This window comes from Spermophilus citellus, assembly GCF_964194105.1.
Source record: "Spermophilus citellus genome assembly, chromosome: 6".
In the NCBI taxonomy this organism is placed as follows: domain Eukaryota; kingdom Metazoa; phylum Chordata; class Mammalia; order Rodentia; family Sciuridae; genus Spermophilus; species Spermophilus citellus.
The window spans coordinates 95,591,324-95,613,961 of NC_138187.1; the positions used below are offsets into that span (position 1 = coordinate 95,591,324).

The following is a 22,638-nucleotide window of genomic DNA, read 5'->3' on the forward strand; positions in this document are numbered from 1 at the left end:
TTTGTCATTTTTTAATGCAGAGTAATATTCCATTGTGTATAAATGCCACATTTTTTTTATCCATTCATCTATTGAAGGGCATCTAGGTTGGTTCCACAATCTTGCTATTGTGAATTGTGCTGCTATGAACATCGATGTAGCAGTGTCCCTGTAGCATGCTCTTATTAGGTCTTTAGGGAATAGACCGAGAAGGGGAATAGCTGGGTCAAATGGTGGTTCCATTCCCAGATTTCCAAGAAATCTCCATACTGCTTTCCAAATTGGCTGCACCAATTTGCAGTCCCACCAACGATGAACAAGTGTACCCTTTTCCCCACATCCTCGCCAGCACTTGTTGTTGTTTGGCTTCGTAATGGCTGCCAATCTTACTGGAGTGAGATGGTATCTTAGGGTGGTTTTGTTTTGCATTTCTCTGACTGCTAGAGATGGTGAGCATTTTTTCATGTACTTATTGATTGATTGTATGTCCTCCTCTGAGAAGTGTCTGTTCAGGTCCTTGGCCCATTTGTTGATTGGGTTATTTGTTATCTTATTATCTAATTTTTTGAGTTCTTTGTATATTCTTGGGAATCAACCTAACAAAAGAGGTGAAAGACTTATACAATGAAAACTACAGAACCCTAAAGAGAGATATAGAAGAAAATCTTAGAAGATGGAAAAATATACCCTGTTCATGGATAGGCAGAACTAACATCATCAAAATGGCGATATTACCAAAAGTTCTCTATAAGTTCAATGCAATGCCAATCAAAATCCCAACGGCATTTCTTGTAGAAATAGATAAAGCAATCATGAAATTCATATGGAAAAATAAAAGACCCAGAATAGCAGAAACAATGCTAAGCAGGAAGTGTGAATCAGGCGGTATAGCAATACCAGACTTCAAACTATACTACAGAGCAATAGTAACAAAAACAGCATGGTACTGGTACCAAAACAGGCGGGTGGACCAATGGTACAGAATAGAGGACACAGAAACCAATCCACAAAACTACAACTATCTTATATTTGATAAAGGGGCTAAAAGCATGCAATGGAGGAAGAATAGCATCTTCAACAAATGGTGCTGGGAAAACTGGAAATCCATTTGCATCAAAATGAAACTGAATCCCTTTCTCTCGCCATGCACAAAAGTTAACTCAAAATGGATCAAGGAGCTTGATATCAAATCAGAGACACGGCGTCTGATAGAAGAAAAAGTTGGCTATGATCTACATACTGTGGGGGTGGGCTCCAAATTCCTCAATAGGACACCCATAGCACAAGAGTTAATAACTAGAATCAACAAATGGGACTTACTCAAACTAAAAAGTTTTTTCTCAGCAAAAGAAACAATAAGAGAGGTAAATAGGGAGCCTACATCCTGGGAACAAATCTTTACTCCTCACACTTCAGATAGAGCCCATTATTGACCATTTAAAAAAAAAAACAACAATTCCTTGATGTATTTGCTTTCTACCTACATCTCAGAGCAGAAGTTAAACAACTTACAAAAGTATTCATGTAAGTATAATATTAGCTATGTGACAATAATAAAGTTGCATCTAAACATAGAATACAACATGATTATAAATATTAAACCAATGTACTTTACTTTTTCTCCTTTAATCATGTTCCACCACAACCTTTCTCTTTCTATCCAAGAAAATAGTATTAAATTCCAATTATCTTTATGGTAAGAGACACTGAACTATATATTGATTTATAGAAAGAACTCACTCCATTTCAGTGGCTATTATTTACTTCATCAAGAGCTAACAGTGCAGGGCGCTCAGAGCCCACAGTTCTCCCTTGAGTAGAGCCCTTGCTAGATGCTTCCTTGGGGATTAATTACCAGGCTCACATATGAAGATGCAGATGATGGAGGAAAGGCTGCCCTTTTGTGGGCCATGGGGAAGGGCTGATGGAAAAAAGGAGGATGCCAGGGCAAGAGGAGAGAAAAGGTGGGCAAGGGTGAGAAGTTTGTGTTCAGATGCTTTCCTCTGTACGACTGTCCACAGTTGGGAAGGATAGGTTGAGAAGAGAGAATATAACCAAGGCAATGCTGGTCTTTTGTCCCACTTCCTCACTTAAGGCTCCGGAAATCGGCTGCCCACAACAGTCTGGGGTACAGCACAGGAAAGTATGGTCGGGTAAGGCAAACCTTGCAGCTCCATTTTCTAGGCCTCCCTCAGTTAATGGAGGTGGAGACAGACTTGGCAGAAGGGCTGCCTGGAGATCAGACAGAACTGGTCATCTCAGAAGATGGATGGAATGGCCAACAGGGAGCTCAACTAGAGACCTAGGTGCACCATGAACAAACCTCAAGGGGGCGTACAGAGACCCCACCAGTAGGAGGCAATGAGGTAGCTGCAGCCAGGGGAAACCACCAGGCTCTGGCCGTGCAAAATGGGGCAGCCTCTACCTTACCAGAAATCCAGGGTTTACCCTTCAATGCCACAGTACCAGCATGGTCAGAGGACAGCATTCTGGAGCCCAAAGCAACCAGTCCCCAGCCCTCCTGTCCACTGACACGCACTTCATGTTCCATGACATGGTGGAAACCACATACGCACTTTCATGCAGGCAAGGAACCTTGATCCATGGGGTGGAATATGGCTCCAGCCCAGCCATTCGGCCAAAAGCACAAACAATACTTGAGGAACTGTTAAAATACTGCTTTGAAATTAATTCTAATAGTTCTTACCTAAAATCTGCAGGCTGGAGTCGGAGTAAAGGAAATGTATGTCATCTGTATCTGTTATCTGCTATAATGTTGTGTTGATAAATGATACATCTGTCCTCTTGAGAAATCATGAATAAGATTTATTGAAAAAGAAACATTTAACTGTATTATACAGGATTTCATCAAACTGGGTTTCAAAATGAGAAATCAAGTGCCTAATGACACCTTACCAGTTTTAACAAAGTCATACATTAAATTGCCCCTAATGGTAATTCTTAAGTGTTTTTTGATAGGATTGTTATACTTTGTTTATTGTTGAAAAAAAGGTTAATCATGAAATTTTAGCAAAGGATTGATTTTATATTTTGGGGATAATTAATGACATCCAAGACTACTGAATCGTCCGAATACAAGGATGATATTCTTAGAATAAGCTCTTCTAGTAATTCCAGATCAAGCCCTGGGTCTATTTAATTTAAGACTGCACTACTTTGATACTTTTCTGAGGGGAATTTTTGAATTTGTCACTGAGAATATACTGGTTCCAGGTATGTTTGTAATCAGTGAAAGGAATCATTTTTGTAACCAGGAGAAAGCCACGTGGTATGAGCACCATGGTGGGCATTTCTCTGCCCCTGGACTCATAGTTCCATAGAGCTATAAGAGTCTCATAGTGTCCAAGGGCTGGAAACTAAATACTGAATTGCAAACATGTATCCATCAAAGTTGGATCAAGGAATTCTCTTCAAAATTCCCTGCAAGCTTTTGTTCCCAGGAGAACTCTGTAGGTCTTTTAGGTGATTAATGTCCGTAAGAGCATTTGACAGCCATTTTGGATTAAAAAAAAAAAAAGTAACCTGGGTCCAAAGATTGATTGAAAGGAAATACACATGTACAAACAATCTTGAATCAGAAGGAACTGAAATTAGACATCCAAGTAAACATGAACTACTCTAATACAAGTCTATGAATAATACAAGTGTATGAATAATTATAGTATCCTTTCCATTAGCAGGAAAAATTGGTGCTACTTAAGGAGCTGGTATGCTACCTCTTATTACTATGATAAATTGCTAGTGCAGTGCCTTCCAAAGTGAGTAATGTCTTGCTGGATATTGGTAATTCACTTAAACTTACTAACATAATAACAGATACAATGACATAACCTCCGGATTCACATTAGCATCTATAGCTCCGTCTGTTCTTGCTGAATCAAAATTAAAGATGCTTGGAATGAAAGCAATGTTTTGGCTATGTGATGTTTTAACATATATCATTTTCTCAGTTGGATATGCTACAAAACAAGACCAGATCAGAGTTATTTTATCTTCTAAACTTCCTTCCCATGTTAACAAATTACCTGAATTTAAAGAAAATTATAACCCAAAAAACAAGACAAAAATGAGATTTATTCACCCTACTGTGGACCTTTAACATCCAATAGTGTATTCCATTGTACTCACAAGGAACATTCAAGTAAATGTGTCCAGAAACCTTATGAATTTCTAGTAAAATAAATCAGTTTTTATTGAAATATTTTAAAATTAAATTTCCACAATGTTTAATTAGCATGAAACAACTGAACTTCATCTGACCTCAGTAAACTGAGATTAGATGAAGTATTTGAATAAAAGAGTAATTTGTGTAAAACTCTATTTTTTAAAAACCCAAACACCTTTGATCTTACACTACTGCAGCTATGATAGCTTTAATCAGTTTTATTTAACTCTAATTAACACCTATATTATGGTATAGTTCACAAAATCCATTAGATATAAAGCTACTTGACAATAGGACACTATTATGGCAAGCTGTAGGGAGAGATCATGGTCCTAATTATCAGGACCATTCCAGGGTCCTATTCTTTGGAGTAACTTACTTGGATGAGGGTTCTTTGCAGATGGGAAGAAATTAAGGCTCCTAATATGGGGAGGTTATTCTGAGTTACTCAGGTGGGACCTTAGGCTGTCACAAGCATCCTCTTATCAGGGACATCTGACCCACACAGGGGAGGAGAGGATATGAAGACAGAGGTAGAGACTGGCAGGCTACAAGTCATTAGCTGAATTAGATTTTCTTTCCAAGTTTCCTCTAAATATTATTTTAAATGGTGTGATACAATATGATTTTTTTGCGTCCCACTCCAATTCTTGCATCCTGTAGAAGTTCCAACCCAAAATAATACCCAACCCTGCCATTTCCTTACTCAGAACAATCAATTGCTTGAGAGGTACTATGAGAGGTATGCATGTCCTACTTTACATTGTATTTCTGGATTACATTCTCCATGTTTAGCTAAAATCTTCATTATTCTATAAAATGAATTCCAAGCATTGATTTCAATATTGTATACTTTTGTGAATGACACAGTCTGGATTTTGTTTCCTCTTTTCCTATTTGAAGTTCCTCATTCTAGGATTACTTCTAAGTAACTAAAGTTAGAAATATACGAGTTACCTCATTAAAGATTCTCTGAAATGGCTAAGAATTGAGCTTCTAAAAATCATTTTTGCTATTAAATTTTTCAGAAATTTGGTGCAGGAAAGTCTTTGTGCTTTTTGAATCATTTCCTGTCCTTATTGCAGTGCTCATGAAAAAGAGGCATGCTTTAGCTGAACCAGCTGCCGGGCTGCCAGGAATAGTAAATTACTCCAACACTCCGATCTGATGCGATCCTACCGCACTTTTTTTTCAGCAGGATTTCCTCATTTTTCACAATTATTTGTTTCCACTCTAAATTAGCTTCCTACAAATAGCCTCTGTCAGATGTCTACTTAGTTCTGTACAGAGTTGCCACAAACGAAAAGAACCCCCAGTTCATTATTTCCACATCCCTTTAATTAAAGTTAAAAATACAGTTTTTTTTTCATCGAAACTTTCCCTCCTTTCCTTGAAATAGATCACTGTTAAAGTACCAGAAAAAAAAAATCAAGAGTCTCTAAATTCATTTGGAATTCTTCATGATTACTGAAATTTATCATTAAATGCTTTGGATTTAAAAATAGCAACAATGAAAAGGTCATTGATGTGTTTGGGGAAGTGGTAGAAAATCAATCCTAGACTCCTTCAGTTGGCTTTAGTTTCAGCCTTTCTTACCTGTACTCAGGTTCCCAAATATGGATCCTTTTAGTGACATTCAGATGAATGTTTATTAATTTAACTATCGGAGAGACCTTAGCAATGCAACACACCCCAGGAACCGACCTCATCTTCCTGATTTGAGTGAGCTATTTCTGTGATAGTCTACTTATTCTTAGGGGCAAAAATCATTTTGATTACTTAAACCAGAAGAGGGGACTTCCCCCTGGGTGTCCCTCTGGTGGTCCCTCCTGTGGCACAGGTTGCCATCACTCACTCTTGCCCAACACAACACAGCACATTGCAGAGGGGAATTTTCATTTCTTATTAATTCTTTTTTTTTGTTATTGATGCTTTTCATTCATACATATATACATATGTATTATTTTTTCTCTTTGTTTTCTTCTCAATAAGACATTTTTTTCTCAGTTTTAAAAAGCTTTCTCCTGATTTACCTTTTTCTTTTCTGTCAAATTTTTATTCTGCTTTCTTTTTTTTTTTTTTTTAGTTCTTACTCTTTTGCTTCCTTTTTAAGTTTTATTTTTTATTGGTTTTATTTTTGTTGATGTTTAGCTTCTTAGTTTACTTTATGTCATTTTTACTCTTTTCTATTGTTGCCATTGTGGTTGTTATTTTTTGATTTTTCCTTAATTTCTTATCTGGTTTCTATTGCCATTGCTGTTCCTTTTCTGCTTTCTATGTGACGCTGGGGCTCAAGCCCAGCACTTGGACCACGTTGAGGATGTTCTCTGAGGCTGAGCTACAGTTCCAGCCCAGCTCAGAGAAACTGCACATTACTCCAGCTATTACCTTCCTGATTGAACTTTGGAAGATACTTAAACTTTAAGAAGAGGGAGAAAAAAAAGTCCTGGGTCATTGACCCAGCCCCAAACAGGCAGGCACTGCTGAGCAGGAGCTGAAATTCCACTCCAGGACATTCATCCCCACAGCAACAGCAGAGAAATAACACAATGGTGGTGAATTCTGCATCTATGAGGGAACTCGGCATAGGCTGCTTCCATACCTATCAGAATACACACTGCTGACAAGCTGGAGGAAGAACCACAGAGGGTGCCACCCACACATCTGGCTGTCTGCATCACCCCTGCCTGAACTACCAGAGACTTACAGGGAAATTAGGTCTCTCAAGCTCTGACTCTATGCATTGTTTCAAAATCCTCTAATCACAGCCAAAGAAACCATAAGGAAACTCCACCATGAAGCCCAGTTGTAATGAAAATCAACACTAAACTACAACTCAATATCCCAGAACACAAAATCAAGAGAAGGCTGCTTACTAAGAAGCCCCTTGCATAAAAGTGAAAAGAGATATTTATTTGAACAGATGTACAAATCTCAACATAGAAACAATAAATATGAAAAACAAGGCAACAGGGGACCTTCTAAGTTCACAATCCTCTGGTAAATGATTTCAAAGATATTGAAACAGATAAAATTCTGAATAAGAATTCAAAAAAAATGAGTTATAAAAACTCAGTGAATTCCAAGAGAATAAAAACAAATAGCTAACTAAGAAAGACAATGCAGATGGTAGGAGACCCTCATTGTTATGCAAAATTACTTATAAGATGGTGTGAGGGGGAAGAAAAAAGAGAGAGAGAGAAATGTGTCACAGTAGATTGGGTAGAAAGAGGGGAGGGGAAGGGAGGGGGGTAGGAAGGGCAGCACAATACAACAGACACTAGTATGGCCCTATGTATAAACATGGCTGTATAACCAATGTGATCCTGCAATCTGTACATGTGGAAAAATAAGATTGAGATTATGTACCCCATTTGAATCAAATGTATGATATGTCAAGATCATTGTAATGTTTTGAGCAACTAATTTAAAAAAAGAAAGACAATGCAGGATTCAAATGAACAATTTTATAAAGAGAGAAATTTTGAAAACATACCAAACACAAATGGTTGAAATAAGTCAGAGTAAAAACTCAGTTGAAAGCTTCTTAAATAGACTGGAGCATTTTAGGGCTTGACAGCAATAAAAATATGATTCTAAAATATGAAACATACAAGATATCTGGGACCCCTTTAAAAGACAAAAAATACTCATATGTAGAAGAGATGAGGGAGAACAGTTATAGGCTGAAGGTATGGAAAAACTATTCAGTAAAATAATTGAAGAATTATTTCCAAAATCTTGGAAAGCCATGGATATCCAAATACAGGAGGCATTTAGAACTCCAAATAGACATGATCAGAAAAGAAGGTTTCCTTGACATAGTATAGTTAAGCTGCCAAAAGTACAGAACAAATAAAGGATATTAAAAACTTCAAAAGAGAAGTTCCAAGTACATTTAAAGGCAAACCCATCAGAATCACAGCAGATTTTTTAGCAAAATCTCTAGAGGCCACAGGAACACAGGATGGTGTGTTTTAAGTCCTAAAAAGAAAATAACAGCTAATCTATATTACTATTCCCAGCGAAGTGATTCTTGAGAATTAAAGATGAAATAAAGATTTCCCATGACAAATATAAACTAAGAGAACTTATTACCACTAAACCAGCATTACAAAGAATATATAAGGGAATCCTATATACCCAGAAGAAGGTAAAATATAAACATCACAAAAGTACGTGAAAAGATACATATCACTAGAAGAGTAGATAAACAAATGAGAATTCAGAAAGAATAAAACATTCTCAACATGGAAACCATCAAATCTCGAATATAAATAAAAAAAAGACAAAACAAAAATAGGGTAATCAAAACATCCAGAAGTAAAACAACAAAATGACAGGAACAAGCACCTACCTTCCCGTAATAAACTTAACTGTAAATGGTCTTAATTCCCCAAGTAAAAGATGTGAATTGGCTGATTGTTTTCAAAAATAAGACTCGATAATAGGCAGTCTACAAAAAACTCACCTCATTGGCAAAGACATATATAGACTAACAGTGAAAGAATGAAAAAAGATATTCCTAACAAATGGAATCCAAAAGCAAGCAGGATTAGCTATACGCATGTCTGGGGTTCAACAAACAAACAAAACCAGACTTTTAGCCAAAATCAGTTAGAAGAGATAAATAAAGTTGCTATATGTTGATAAAGGGAACAATTTATCAAGAAAATATAATAATAATAAATATACATGCCCTGAACATCAGAATACCCAATCTTACAAAATAAATATTACCATGTATAAGATTAGACATAGGCCCCAATACAATAATAGAGAGTGACTATAATACTCCACTCTCACTAGAAGATACATGAGGCCATACTACCAAAAGTGATCTATAGGTTTAGTGCAATTCCATCAAAATACCAATGACATTCTTCACAAACTAGAAAACTTATCATAAAATTCATATGGACCCACAAAAGACCCCAAACAGCCAAAGCAATTCTGAGCAAAAAGAGCAATGCTGGAGGCATCTTAATACCTGATTTCAAATGTACTACAGAGCCATAGTATATAAAAAAAGCCATGGTATTGGCATAAAAACAGACACATAGACCAATGGAATAGAACAGAGGACCCAGAAATAAACTTGCGAATCTATAGCCAACTGATTCTTCACAAAGATGCCAAAAACATATACTGGAGAAAAAAGAGCCTCTTCAACACATGGTGCTGTTAAAACTGGGTATCCACATGTAGAAGATCAAAACAATAGACCTCTATCTCTCACCCTGAACAAAATAATCTTAAAATAGACAAAGACATCAATATAAGACCAAACACTTTGAAGCTGCTGGAAGAAAACACAGGAGAAACTGTTCAGGATATTGGCACAGGCAATGACTTTCTGCATAGGAGCTTGGAAAACAATAGAGAATTGATAAATGGAAGTACACCACATTTAAAAGGTTCTGCACAGCAGAGTGAAAGTCAACAGAATGAACAAACAACTGTCAGAACAGGAGATCTTTGCCAACTATTCATCCAACTGAGGATTAATATGCAGAATACATAAAGGACTTATAAAACTTAACAAAACAATAAGTCCTATCAGAAATGGATTAATTATCTGAGTAGATATTTCTCAAAGGAGAAAGTATAAAAGGTCAATAAATGATTGAAAAAATGCTCAATATATTTAGCCATCAGGGAAATGAAAATCAAACTACATTCAGATTTTATCTCACCCCAGTCAGAATTGCTATTTAAAAAAATACTAGTGAGGATGTGGAGAAAACCTTGTATATACCATGCATATACATTTGACTTTAAAAATTCAAGATTGAATCTTGAAATAGAATTGAACTAAAACTGAACTTGAAATTTTATATATGGTAGAAAATGTATATATGGAAATCATGTTATTTGTAGGAATGTGGCTGGAACCGGAGGACACGATGTTAAAGGAAGCAAGCCAGACACAGAAAGACAAGTATCATATGTTTTTTTTTCTCATATGTACAAACTTCAAAAAATGTAGATGACCTGGAAGTATAAGTAGAAGAGGGCCTTATTAGGGAAGGAGAAGGGGAAGAGAGAAGAGGGCAAGAGAGGGGACAAGGGACGGTGGACATGATCAAATGTCAGTATATGTATGTATGGCATTGTCACATTAAAACCTATCAACTTGTAAAATCAACAATCAATATGTATTAATAATTATCATCATAATAGAAGGTCATGTTTCATACAGGAGGCAATGGCCAAATTCACAAGGATGAAAGGGCACTTTGTAACTGGACAACAAAGTTAGCAGTGTGGCTTGAACACAGGTGTGCACAGGGAGGTTGGGGTTGATGAAGACTGAAGATGAGCCTAAGATAGACAGGATCTGCATATCACCAAAGGGGTCCGGGATTCATTTTGTAGGCATCAGGAAGTGAATTAAGGATGTTAAACAGAGGGTAGCAAGATCATGGTGGTGCCCTATATTGGGTAGATTTGCAAATGTTTGAGAGAATACTGACAGGAAGATTTGTTACCAGAGTCGGGCAGAAATGTAAGATTCCAAAATAAAAGAACATCATTAAAAATGAGTGAAATAGAATTAGAGGAAAAATATGAGAGTGGCCTTGTGGGAAGGTTTGTCTCAAATCGCCAGCAGTGAGTGGGTAATGGAATGGAGTGGTCAAGAACATTCCCTGCCTCCTGGATCACAATCCCAGCAATTTACCACACACTATTGAGCTCTGTCAAGTTGTCACTGTTAAGAATGTAACATTAGGTCTATAACAAAATATCTGTGCTGGTTAAAATAAAACCAGCCCCTCAGAATTTGAGGTGTAAATCTGATGTAGTGTTTTAACTGTCCATTACTGGCACACAATTAAACGTTTTTGATTCTGTAATAAAACAATTATGGAAATTATGTTTTACATTGATTAAATTTTAATTTTAACATAATTGTTTAAGTATACAAGGCACATTAGAAGACACCTTTAAGAAACAGAATGTAGAAATACTCTAATTAGATACAAAAACTGGTGCATCTAAATTGTATACAGGCCCAGAGCACCAATTAGTTATTAATAGCTTTCTATAGACTGAGTAATGGGGACAAGACTGCTTTGTGAACAGGACCTCTCCACAGGTTAGAAAGCCCACAGACTTGGGGAAAGGGAGTTAAGAAAAAATGATGGGAGACTGTGCAAGTCATTTGGTGTCATTACAGGCTGGTGGTAGTTTACACCAGTGCAGATGTAGGAGTATGGAGACTAGCAAGGCCATGTTGATGGAGGATGACCAGTAGTTGCCCTTGATGTTTCTGGACACAAATCCATACTTAATGAGCATTCTCCAGGAACCACACACTGTGAAAGTTTCTTTACAGAGAATGGGCAGTAAGTATGCAAGAGAACCTCACTAACTATGAACAGGAGGATGAATATCTAGACAGTGCATGATCAATTTTATTTATTAGATACTTAGTAAATACCACAAAGGAGCGGACTTGGGGGCTCAGAATTCCCTCATGAGGCAAAACTTTTTGCTGGCATGTTGCAGATTTTTCCAGGTGGAAGAATAGGGGACGACCTCTTGGCAGAGGACATGAGCTAGTTCAATAGCCTTCAAACATAAAGGAGCTGAAATGTTTAACTGTGTGGGATGCTGACCAAGGCCCCAAGTTAGGTGCATGAGATGGGCTGACTGGATATGCATTTGGAGAACTTCTTGAGATCAGTCATTGTAGGGTCTCTTATTCCCATTGAAAATAGGTCATATTTTAATCTCAACATTCAAGGAACATGGCTATGGGAGACATTTATGCAGAGGTGAAATATTCAGACTTGCATTGGAAAGGAAGTTCAAGGGCAAGGATGTAGCAGGAGGGAGTAACACTAGAGTTAGAGCATCGAGCAGCTCACTGCAGTAGCCAAGGGTTAAAGCCACAGGGCCAAGTAGCAATGTGGCAAAGCAAAGAGGAGGGTGAGTTCTGAAGGAAGTCTGAAGGAAACTGACAGGGAATGCAGAGATAAGGGTTAGTTTTCCCTAGCAGTCAGTTGGGACACAGAAATATAAGTGACAGGAGAGAGATCATCAGATGCCTTTATCAGATTTTTAACGCAAGAAAGAATCAGAGCAAAGGAAGATGACACTCTCTCCCACTTAAGTAGGACTCCACCCAACTCAGAACAGCCCCTCAAGGGGCTCCTAGTCTCTCAAATCAGTAAAACAATGAGATTAAAGTCTGCGGTGCAATTACTGTTAAAATAAAAATTCCTTTATTAATATATTCTAAGTTGGTAACAGATCTCCTGGAGAAATTAGTGTTCAGCGGCATCATTCAATTAACATTATTTGCTTCTATTGTGTTCTCTGCTCTGTGTTAATGTCCCAGGGAAATGTAAAAACAAAACAAAACAAAACAAAACACACACAAAAGAAAAAACCAGAAAAATATTAACAATTCCAAACTCTTTACATATAATGTGTTTTCTTGCCACAGATTCTTCTTTTCTTTTTCCTTTTGGTACTGTGAATTGAACTCAGGGGCACTTAACCACTGAACCACATCCCCAACACTTTTTATATTTTATTTTGAGACAGGGTCTCTCTGAGTTGCTTAGGACCTCACTGAATTGCTGAGGCTGGCTTTGAACTAACAATCCTTCTGCCTCAGTCTCCCACGCTGCTGGGATTACAAGCATGTGCCACCATGCCCAACTCTTGTCATAGATTCTTATGTGACTGATTTTATGTGCCTCTTAATTTGGAAGCTGGGCTGTATCTGCTGGCTAAGGAGGCTTCTGACAGTGCACTTTAGAGTCTTGGGATTAGGAATATTAATCTCAAGGGGAGATTTAATCATTTTTTTAGACTATTATTCTTTGTTGTATAATGGTCTAGTTGTTAGTGCTTAGGGTAGAAACCCCAAAATTCTTTGTTAATGATTTTTACTTTGGTAGAAACCTTTTTATTGTTGCTGCCTATGTAAAGTAGGGGAAAAGAGCAAAATTCACATTGAGACACTATTTGTGTTTCTTCACCCCAACACTGTGTTGCCCCATTGTTGAAAAACCATTAGACATTATCATCAGACCACATTATTTTTAAAATCTGTATTTTTTATGAAAGCTAACTTAAACATGAATTTTCAAGAAAGTATCCAAATTTTTTTGTGGCTCATTTGTGTGTTGATGCTGATTTAGTCATGAATGCTGAATAATCCTGAATAATCTTGATTTAGGAAAACCACCCAAATCATGCATTCAGAGAACCTAAAAGGGCAGCTGACTTTTCAAACATGAATCTTTGCTTCATGGGCAGAAAAACACATTTTTTAAAAGAAAGTATTTAAAAAAGGGCACACACAGTTTCCTTTCCCCCAAGAGAAACAGTCCATTTTACCTAGCACTTCAATCTACTCAACAAATTTAGACACCTACTGACTTGTTCAGCATAACACAGAAAGATATCATTACTTTGTATTCAAATATCACTCAAAATGATGGATTTTCTTTCCAGTGGGAAAACTGGCCCAGCACATTGCCTGGTTGACACTCGCTTTTCCAATTTTTGAGCTGCCCCTTGTCCTAGCTATAAGTGCACATTCCATATTATATTCTTAATTGAGGAGTGTTCATGAACCAGTGACTTTTCTTCCACAGACAACAGCCACGTGATTAGGTACTAAAAGCTAACACTTCTGTGCCACTCCATACTTCAGCACAGACAGGATTCCAAGCTCGACTAAACAACAGTCCCCCGTCTGCTCATCTTCCTTGGGTGCGATGCTGTCAGTTTCCCCATCCAGTCCTCAGGGCATTAATGGTATTCTTTAATGCAATCTGCTGATCAACAAATGGAATATAAGGCTGGAGGAATTCTCCTTTACATTTTACAGTGCCTATTTTTAGGAGTGAAGTAAGGAATGAGTAAAGAAAGGATTTTAGGATGAGTAAAGAAAGGAATATCAGAAACACAGGAACCGTTTTAAAACCAAGACACTGATTATTTTATCACAAAGTTCATTTTTAGAAATGATCAAAAGATGATGTTTTAGTGATATTTAACAGTAAAAATGTTAGACTTTCTTATCTAAAATTAGACTTTAAGAAAAATTGAATGCAAGAATTCTTGCTATTTGAATGATTTTCTTTGTCTAAAACCAATTTATTACTGTTCATATATACACACATTTAATGTTGTCTCTCCACGCCCAGATACACACTCTGGACCTCTTGTTTGTAAATATATATATATATATATATATATATATATATATATATATATATATATAAATCTCAACAGGCAAGTGTAAGTCTGTTTCCTGAAAAGAATGTCAGAAACTGGTCACCAAGACATTGTAATCTTCCAACTCATAAGATAGAGACTTAAAAAATTATTAATAAATGACCTGCCATTTTGTGAAGTATTATTGCCTTTAGTGATAATAAAAAAAATACACACTTATTTCTTGCTATACTGCTTTCCCTTCTTGGACAAATCAAAGCTTTAATAAGGTGACCCTGCCTGTGGACCCATTATATTTCTGCTTACACTACTGGATACACAATTTATTAAAAGATTAGTCCTGTTTGCTTGAGGTATGTCAATCCAAAATAGCTTATGCGTTGAAAACCGGAGTGCACTATCAGTCCATTCTCCCCTCTTCAATGTCTTGGTTAGCTTCTGCCTTTCCCTTGCCTATCCTTGCTTGGGTAATTTGTGGGACTTGTAACTCTTCCTGATCAGCCTATGCTGGACTCCTAAAGATGACTGTGCACACGAATCAAACAGCCTTAAAACACTGTTTTAGCAAACTTATGGTCTTCCTTGTTAAAGCTGTGTGCAAAAATCCAAGAAAAAACACATTTAGATCAACTAATTTTAAGCCCTCTTCTGAGTGATGTTCAGTACTCATTTGACACAGAGTACTTTTTGGGGGGTTCTATTATTTCTCACTGTATTTTTAAACAAATAGCTCAAGCCTACAAGAATTACACATAACACACACATTTTCCACCTTTACCAAATTAGATTCATAGTAGGAGTCTTCCTTAGACATATGAAATATATATTTTAAATGTTTATGTAAAGAGTACATAAGCATTATATTTAGTATATCTCTATATATACACACATAAATAGATGCTTTCATATGTGGTACTTTAAAATAGTTTCTGACAAACTCAGGGCTGGAGTGTTGGACAAAAGCAATTACAATAACTACAATAGTTATTATAATAAATCCTTAACCTCTATTTTCTTTCTTTTGTCTTTTTTTTTCTCTCACTAACTCATGGAGGAAGTCATTCTACCCTCAGCTAATATGAGGTCAGGTAATTTCTTATCACCACTGAAATGCTATTTCTAAAAACAATATGCTTAATGATAAACTACTAAGTAGAGTCAGTTATGCATTTTCAAGACTTGTTATCTTTTGCCCTCAGTGTTTTAACTGACATGAACCTCATGATAGGTTTAAAGTTACCACTTTTCATTTTAATTGTTATGCTCTTTACAGATTAATAACAATTTAAGATAATATCCATACTGAAAGATATTTAATAGACATCTTTGTACCATGGCAAACACAATGGTTCCTTGTTTAATCCAAGGACACAGGTTATTATTAATCATTGAATTATGAAGTTAGCCAGTAACTACTTGTCGAATGATGGACACTGGAAAAGTATGCAGGAGTAAAACAGGGATTGCCTTCCATAAGCTGACGGTGTAACTAGGTTGGTGGATTCATTAGCCAATCCTTGCAAAAGATTTGAGCATAATCTGTCAGAGAGGCATGTACACAGTATAGAGGTGCAGAAAAAAGGGAGGGGGAATAGTCAGTTTTAAAAGGAAGATTCAAGTTCTATAGATGACAGAGCAGGTGAATCTGTGACTAGAAGGAAGATTGGGAGCTTGATGATAGACAGCATGTGCCATCATGAGGAGGCTCAGGGGGTCACGTAAGGCCGGAGCATTTTTGGGTGGGACTTGGTCAGCACAGAGGCCGAGGAGACACCAGGGAAGTCCACCTTTCTGGGGTATTCACAGAGCCTCAATTCCACTGCCAGTGCCTCTTCAGCAGACTCTGGCCTTCAGGGACTCATCTTTCACTTGATTGGCAGGACAGCATATACCTAAGCTTATGTCTCTCCCTGCACCATGATTACGCTATGTTAAAGTGTGTGCCAGATCACAAACTCCCACTGATGACAACTCCTTCTATTTTCTGTCTCCAAGATACATAAGACTTCAAGTCTGAAAACCTCGCATCTCTACCTTAAAGGTTACGATACTGAGTGAAACACCTCATTCCTTGGTTTTTAGAGATACTGTTTTAAGAAGCATTAGATTGATATCTGACTTAATTGGTCTCTCTTAGAAGGAGACTATTAAAGTCACAAATAATTTTTAAGGTAAATATGAATAATATATGATGGCCAATAAAACTTGAAATTAGTAAGAATCCATGAGGAATTGTGCATTCAGTAGGAATGGCAGTCCAGCCCCACGACCCTTCTTTTTCTTTGCAATGCATTTCAATTCTAATATGCCTTTTGGCAGTGTCTAGGGGTTAGCAGTATAGAGGAGGCAGGGCCCAGGGAAGCAGGACAGAAGAATTACCACAGGCATCTCCCCACAGCCCCTTTGCAGGGGCAGCAAAGTAGCAGCAGGCCTGCACCATTCCCAGGGTACCAGGGCTCCTACATGGATAGCACCCCAAGCCTCCTCCACAACCTGCAATGCCCTCATCCTGGGAGAACTCTACTTATGGCTAAAGTTACTGCAAAAATAAACAAGAGGACTAAAGGGGAGCAAGCACAGCAGCCCTAGATAACATTTATGATCTGCATGAGAAACAAGTTGGTTGAATTTCCATGTGAAAGACTCCCTGGCTGCCTAGGCAGATGAATCCAGAGATGAAAAAAACAAACACTGCCATTGTTTCCAAGGGTTTATAATTAACATGTGAGGGAGCAGGACTTGGCTTTTTGGTCTGAGTGAGACATGTCAGCCAGGCAATCCTTTAGCTGGAAAGATGGTCACAAAGCATGTGCCCACGCTCTTGGCTTGCCACTGCCTGGGTTATCAGTGCTTCCCACCTTGGGAACAAATTATGACTCATTTGGAAAATGCCACCCATTATAACTACTGAACTTTGTCCAATACAAGCCCAGAGGACAATACCTTAAGCTGGTTTGTAATAAGACAAATACCGAATCCCATCTTGAACATGTGATTATGGAAGTGAAAGTTCAAGCCCTTATTCTCTGCCCTTTGTGATGCAGACTCTAGGCCTCCACCTGCTTTCTTATTTGTCCCCTTTCTCTCCTCAAAAGGAAAGTCATTTATAATTTGGTAACAGCCCAACCTTCATAACAAATTAAACATTGCTCTGATACTCCCCGACAGACCTAAAAAAACCCATGAGTTTTGGGCATTTTTATTTTCTTTAATTAGGTTGCCAAATCCGAGTCTTTTTTGCATTTTGTAATTTGATTGAAATTATTTGTTCATCTTTTTTTTTTTTTTTAAATTCTGGATCTAACAAAAGAGATCTTATAATTGGGCACATTTCTAAAAGTCCCCTAAATGCAACATATGGCAAGAACAGTTTCAAATTCAGAGGAGTCCTGCCATACATTACTCGAACATCACACTACATGATAATTTGTGATAATGTCTTCACAAGTTCCTGCGAAGGTGATGGCTGCCATTCCTTGCCACGGCTGTGATAAACCAGCCTAGCAAAATGCAGCACAGAGAATACTATGGTTATTTGCTTCATTTCATTTCTTAGAAACTAAGCCCTCAAAAGGTTTAATAACACATCCACAATTTTAAATATGATATGTCAAGAGCTATGTAATGTTGTGAACAACCAATAAAAAAAAATTAGAAAAAAAAAGGTTTAATAACCACTTTAGGCTTTCACAACTCGTAAATGGTTTTGAACCCTGGGCTTTCTGATTCTAAAATCTGCTCCTCATGTTGATCTCATCCTCCCAGGGAACTAACTGGTAACTTAGTAAGAGTAGCAGAGTGCTCCTACACACTAGACATAATTAATTTATGTAATTCACATTATGTGATAAGATGTCTCATTACTAGTCCTATTTACAGATAAGAAGACCAAGGCACAGAGAAATTAAATGACTTGCCAGCTTTGTAAAGCTGGAAAATGACAGAAATGGGTTGCAGCCTCAGGAAGTCTGACTGTAGGGCCTGCTTATATGTAAGCACTATGTCACAATATGACAAAATGAATACATATCACCTGTCACCAAGGTTTTTGTTTCAATTGTATGCAAACATTTTATTGTCAAACTAGCTCCATATAAATGAAATTGAATAAAAAAAAATTTTAAAAACCTACTTGTGAAGAGCCTTGATGTTGTACATCATGATGGGGATGGATACATTCATTCAGTCCATAGGCCACTGAGCAACTTGTAACGGAAGTATGTGCCATTACTCTGCATATCTAAATGGGCACACAAAAAAAAAATGAAAAGGGTCAGTCAATAAATATTATTTCATATCATTTGCACCAGAGTATCTTTTGCATTTGTAGCATAATAGTAATAGATGTTTGACAAGCAATCTAGTGGAAAGACATTCATTACGTACCTCTGTTTTGCACACAATATGAAGTATAAACCATGAGAATGTACTGTTTAATAATGTACTGTTTAATAAATGTTACATATGATCAAAAAGTAAATTTACTTGTGAATTGCTATAATGTTTCTGAAAAGCCACACATTTATCAATAAGAAACAAATCAAACAAACAAACAAACAAAAAGTTTGTTCTTAGATACAGAGTTTTTAGGAGGCCAAAGTGCTGAGCCTATGCCTGCCTATGAAATTTCATTTAATCTTCACAACAAACCTGCAATTAGGTAGTCCTCTCATTTTACAAATTCGAAGGATCTAATAATACAGCAATTGGCCCAGGTCTCAGCACTCTCTGGAGCATGCTACTTTACTGTACCATTCTGAGTGTGCACAGCATGTGTCTCCTGTGGGGATTTGTGTGCCATGTGTCCTAAAATGTGAGAGACAGCACGAGCATCACACAAAGATGTGTCTCATGGGTTCTCTTCTCCCCTGCACTTCTCTAAAATACAGGATGATACCCTATTGATCTTTGTATGTCAAATAGATATAAAGTGAAACCTCACTTTAGGATACAGGAATTGAAACAAAAATTTTGCTGAGTTCATGAATAAATTAACAGCAGCCACAAAAGTCAGAATTAGCATCCATTTTTTTTTTTTGGTCTAAATTCACAGTTTTGTCAATCCTATAATTTACTTGCCAATGTTATCTTCTGGTTTGCAACACAACCGCAAGGAGAAAAGGCAGAATGAATAATCTGAAATCATTCAGAAAATTACATGCCAGTTAGTTTACTTAGAAAGTTTCCTCCAAAATAGAAAAAAGGTGAAATGATTTTTCAGAAAGGAAAAAAAAATCTACTTCCCACTTCTAACAGGACCTACACACCTTCCTGAATCCCAGCACCACGGGGAAGAACTATAGCAATACTGAAACTATCAAAGCCACAGGCAGAAACTGCAGGCACCATGGACTAGACAACTAGGAACCAGGAGTGGCTGCCTTGGAGTGGAGATGCTGCAGAGACACAGCCAGCATGGGGACCCTGATGGAGAGACCACTTTATCCTCTGGGGAAAGCAGGACTGTGGCATGGTGGCCAGGGCGGAGCAGATGACAGCCCCACTGTTTCCGTGTGGCCTGTGAATTAAGAATGGATCTACATCTCTACATTTTGAAACAAATTTAAAAGATTGTGCAAATTAATTGAATTTCAAATTACAGAGTCTATAAATAAAGTTTTATGGGAAGGCAGCCATAGCCATCCGTTTACATACTGTCTCTGGCTTCTTTCATGCTTCAGTAACACAGTTGAGTAGTTATGACAGAGACAGTATGACCCAAAAAGCCTAAACATACATATATAGTCATGCCTTCGTATTCTGGGGGGATCGGCTCAGAACACTTTGGATGCCAGAATCCTTGGACGCTTACGTCATCTATTAAAAATGACACAGTATTGCATATAATCCACACACATTCTCCTATGTACTTGACATCATCTCTGGATTACTTATAATACATAATACAATGTCAGTGCTATGTAAATAGTTCTTATACTGTATTGTCTAGAGAATGATGACAAGAAAAAGTCTGCACTTGTTTAGGGTAGATGCAAATTTTTTCCAAATATTTTTGATCTACCATGGGTTGAGCCCATGATGTGGGCTGACTGTACACCCCTTAATCCTTTAAGGGAACTGCTGATTTCTGGTCTAGAGAATTGTGAGGTACTGATGTAGAGAATATTTTGTTAGAGGAAGGGGGTTGCTCAAGGCAGACTCAAGACGGGAGTCGAAATCTCCTTCCCAGAAGAGGGCTGAGAACCTTAGGGATAATTCACCAGTGACACTGCGTCCCACAGGGAAGGGCATCTCTCTGGAGACAGTGGGGCTTTGTCCTAGAGGAGGCACCTGAGAGGAGGTCAAGTTAGCCACACTTCCTCTCTGGCACACTGGCTGGACCAGGGAGGATGCATGGGGAAAGCTGGCCACCAGGAGAGTGCCATTCTCCAGCGGGTCAGGACCAAGTGTCACCAGCAAAGTGCTAAGTGTTCAGGACCAAGTGTCTCCCTGAAGGTGCTCTCCAGGGCCTTGACTGCCTCCCTGCATGACACACCTCCAGATGGCAATTACCTTAACCAGCTGTCGCAGGGGAGGTCTGAGAGAGACGATGCAGAGAGCAAATGAAAACATCTAAGCAGGTAAAAAGAGACTCCACCCATCCCACTGAAGGACCACGAGAAGACACAGCAAGGATGCACAGGTGGGCAAAGAAGCAGAGTGAAACAAGCCTGCGGCAGGAAGATTAAGCAGGGTCCGCCAGGCCACATGAGGGGAGCACAGCCTTCGTGGAGAGGAGGCCTCTACCACTGAACAGCATCAAGGAAAGTTGAAAGTTCAAAGAATTGTAAGAACCTCTGCTTTGTCCTCTCCACAGAACATGAGAGAACAGACAGCAAAATTCTGAAGTTTTATCTTCAGAGAAGTTAAGCCCCAATAAATGAGAAGACACCTAAGTGGTTTCCCATTTAATTGCATCTTAGAGTGAAGAGAAGATGGGGCTGAGCTGGAAACTTGGCTCTGAACACAAATTCCAACGTTGTCTTGCTGCATGACCTAGAACACCTGGCCTTGCTGCCCAAGCCCCACTTCCATTACCTCTAAAATACGGTTGTTATGAGAGTTGTAGGAACAAATGTGCATGGAATGTCTAGCGAGCTGCATGTCGCTGGATATTCACCAGCAGATTATCTTCTTAGACCTGCCCAGCTTACTTCCTCTCCCTCCTTTGCTCACACTAACTGAGCACCAGGATTATTGCAGCTCTAGGAAAAAGACTGGGAGACATGAGGGCTCTGTATGCTGTGCCCTTCACTCTGATCCTCCTGCTGTCTCCAGGGGCACCACACCTTTGAATTCTGGGCCCTTCTCTAAGTGGTAAACTGGGATTCATTTGCAAAATAAAAAACAAAAAAAAAAACAAAAAAATGTAACTTAAAATCAAATTAGAGCCATCTTTGGTCTGCTGGGCTGAAATATACTGCCACAAATTTTGTGCATAAATTATTAAAATTCACATCATGTCATTATCTATTTATAGTCTGTCTTTCCCGGGACTATATGTCTTGGTCATTCTGACTGATGTAACATCACATCAAGATGACTATTACAGTCTCAGAGGAAGACAGACACACAAAACAACGCCCAGATATATTTCTGCCTACTGACTGGCCTGGCAGTGGGGATCCAGTGTCTCCTGAGTCTTGTTGAACAGATGGCATCTCCCTCATGCCAGCCACACCTGGGGTGTAACTGTGCCTCCAGACCTACCTGCTAGGTGCAAGACAGGTTCTGATACTGAAAAAAAGCCAACAAAACATTGCAAATAATAAAACAAAACAAGTAATGGAAGACAGTGGAGTTGCAGATTTAGTGTATAAAGAATGAACACTTAGCACTTTGCTGGTGACACTGACCATTTAATTATCTGGAGAGCCATCTGGATATGCAAAAAATAACATCAATCTCTTCCTTTAAAGATGTGGGCAAATCAGTTTTATGAATAGTTCCCGATAACGATCTTCCCTCCTTTCTTGACTATGAACCATGTGCCAGACTCAGGTAGGCAGAGCTGCTGAGTCAGCTGTCATGCCTTTATTGTTTCAGAAGAGGATACTGAAGGCAAAAACGTAATTATATTTTTTGACTAAAGTCATACCAATAACAGAAACCTAAGGATATGAAGATGAAGTTTAGGTCTTTCCACAGACCAAACTAAGCTTGTTCTCACCATTAGTAAAAGATGGTTTTAACATACCACTTATTGCATAAAGAGTTAATAAATGGTTACTTTTGCTCTTATTAATAATACAACCCAACAGAAGGGAATC

At 38.0% G+C, this 22,638-nt stretch overlaps 1 protein-coding gene across 1 annotated transcript in view; it reads right to left on the reverse strand.

Annotated features, from left to right (window-relative positions):
* Positions 1-22,638, reverse strand: part of CHRM3 (cholinergic receptor muscarinic 3) — a 415,689-nt gene that overhangs the window by 270,206 nt on the left and 122,845 nt on the right. The window contains exon 2 of the mRNA XM_081299117.1: positions 18,501-18,608. The gene's annotated coding sequence lies outside the window, so the exon portion shown is untranslated. The remainder of the gene's footprint in view (positions 1-18,500; positions 18,609-22,638) is intronic.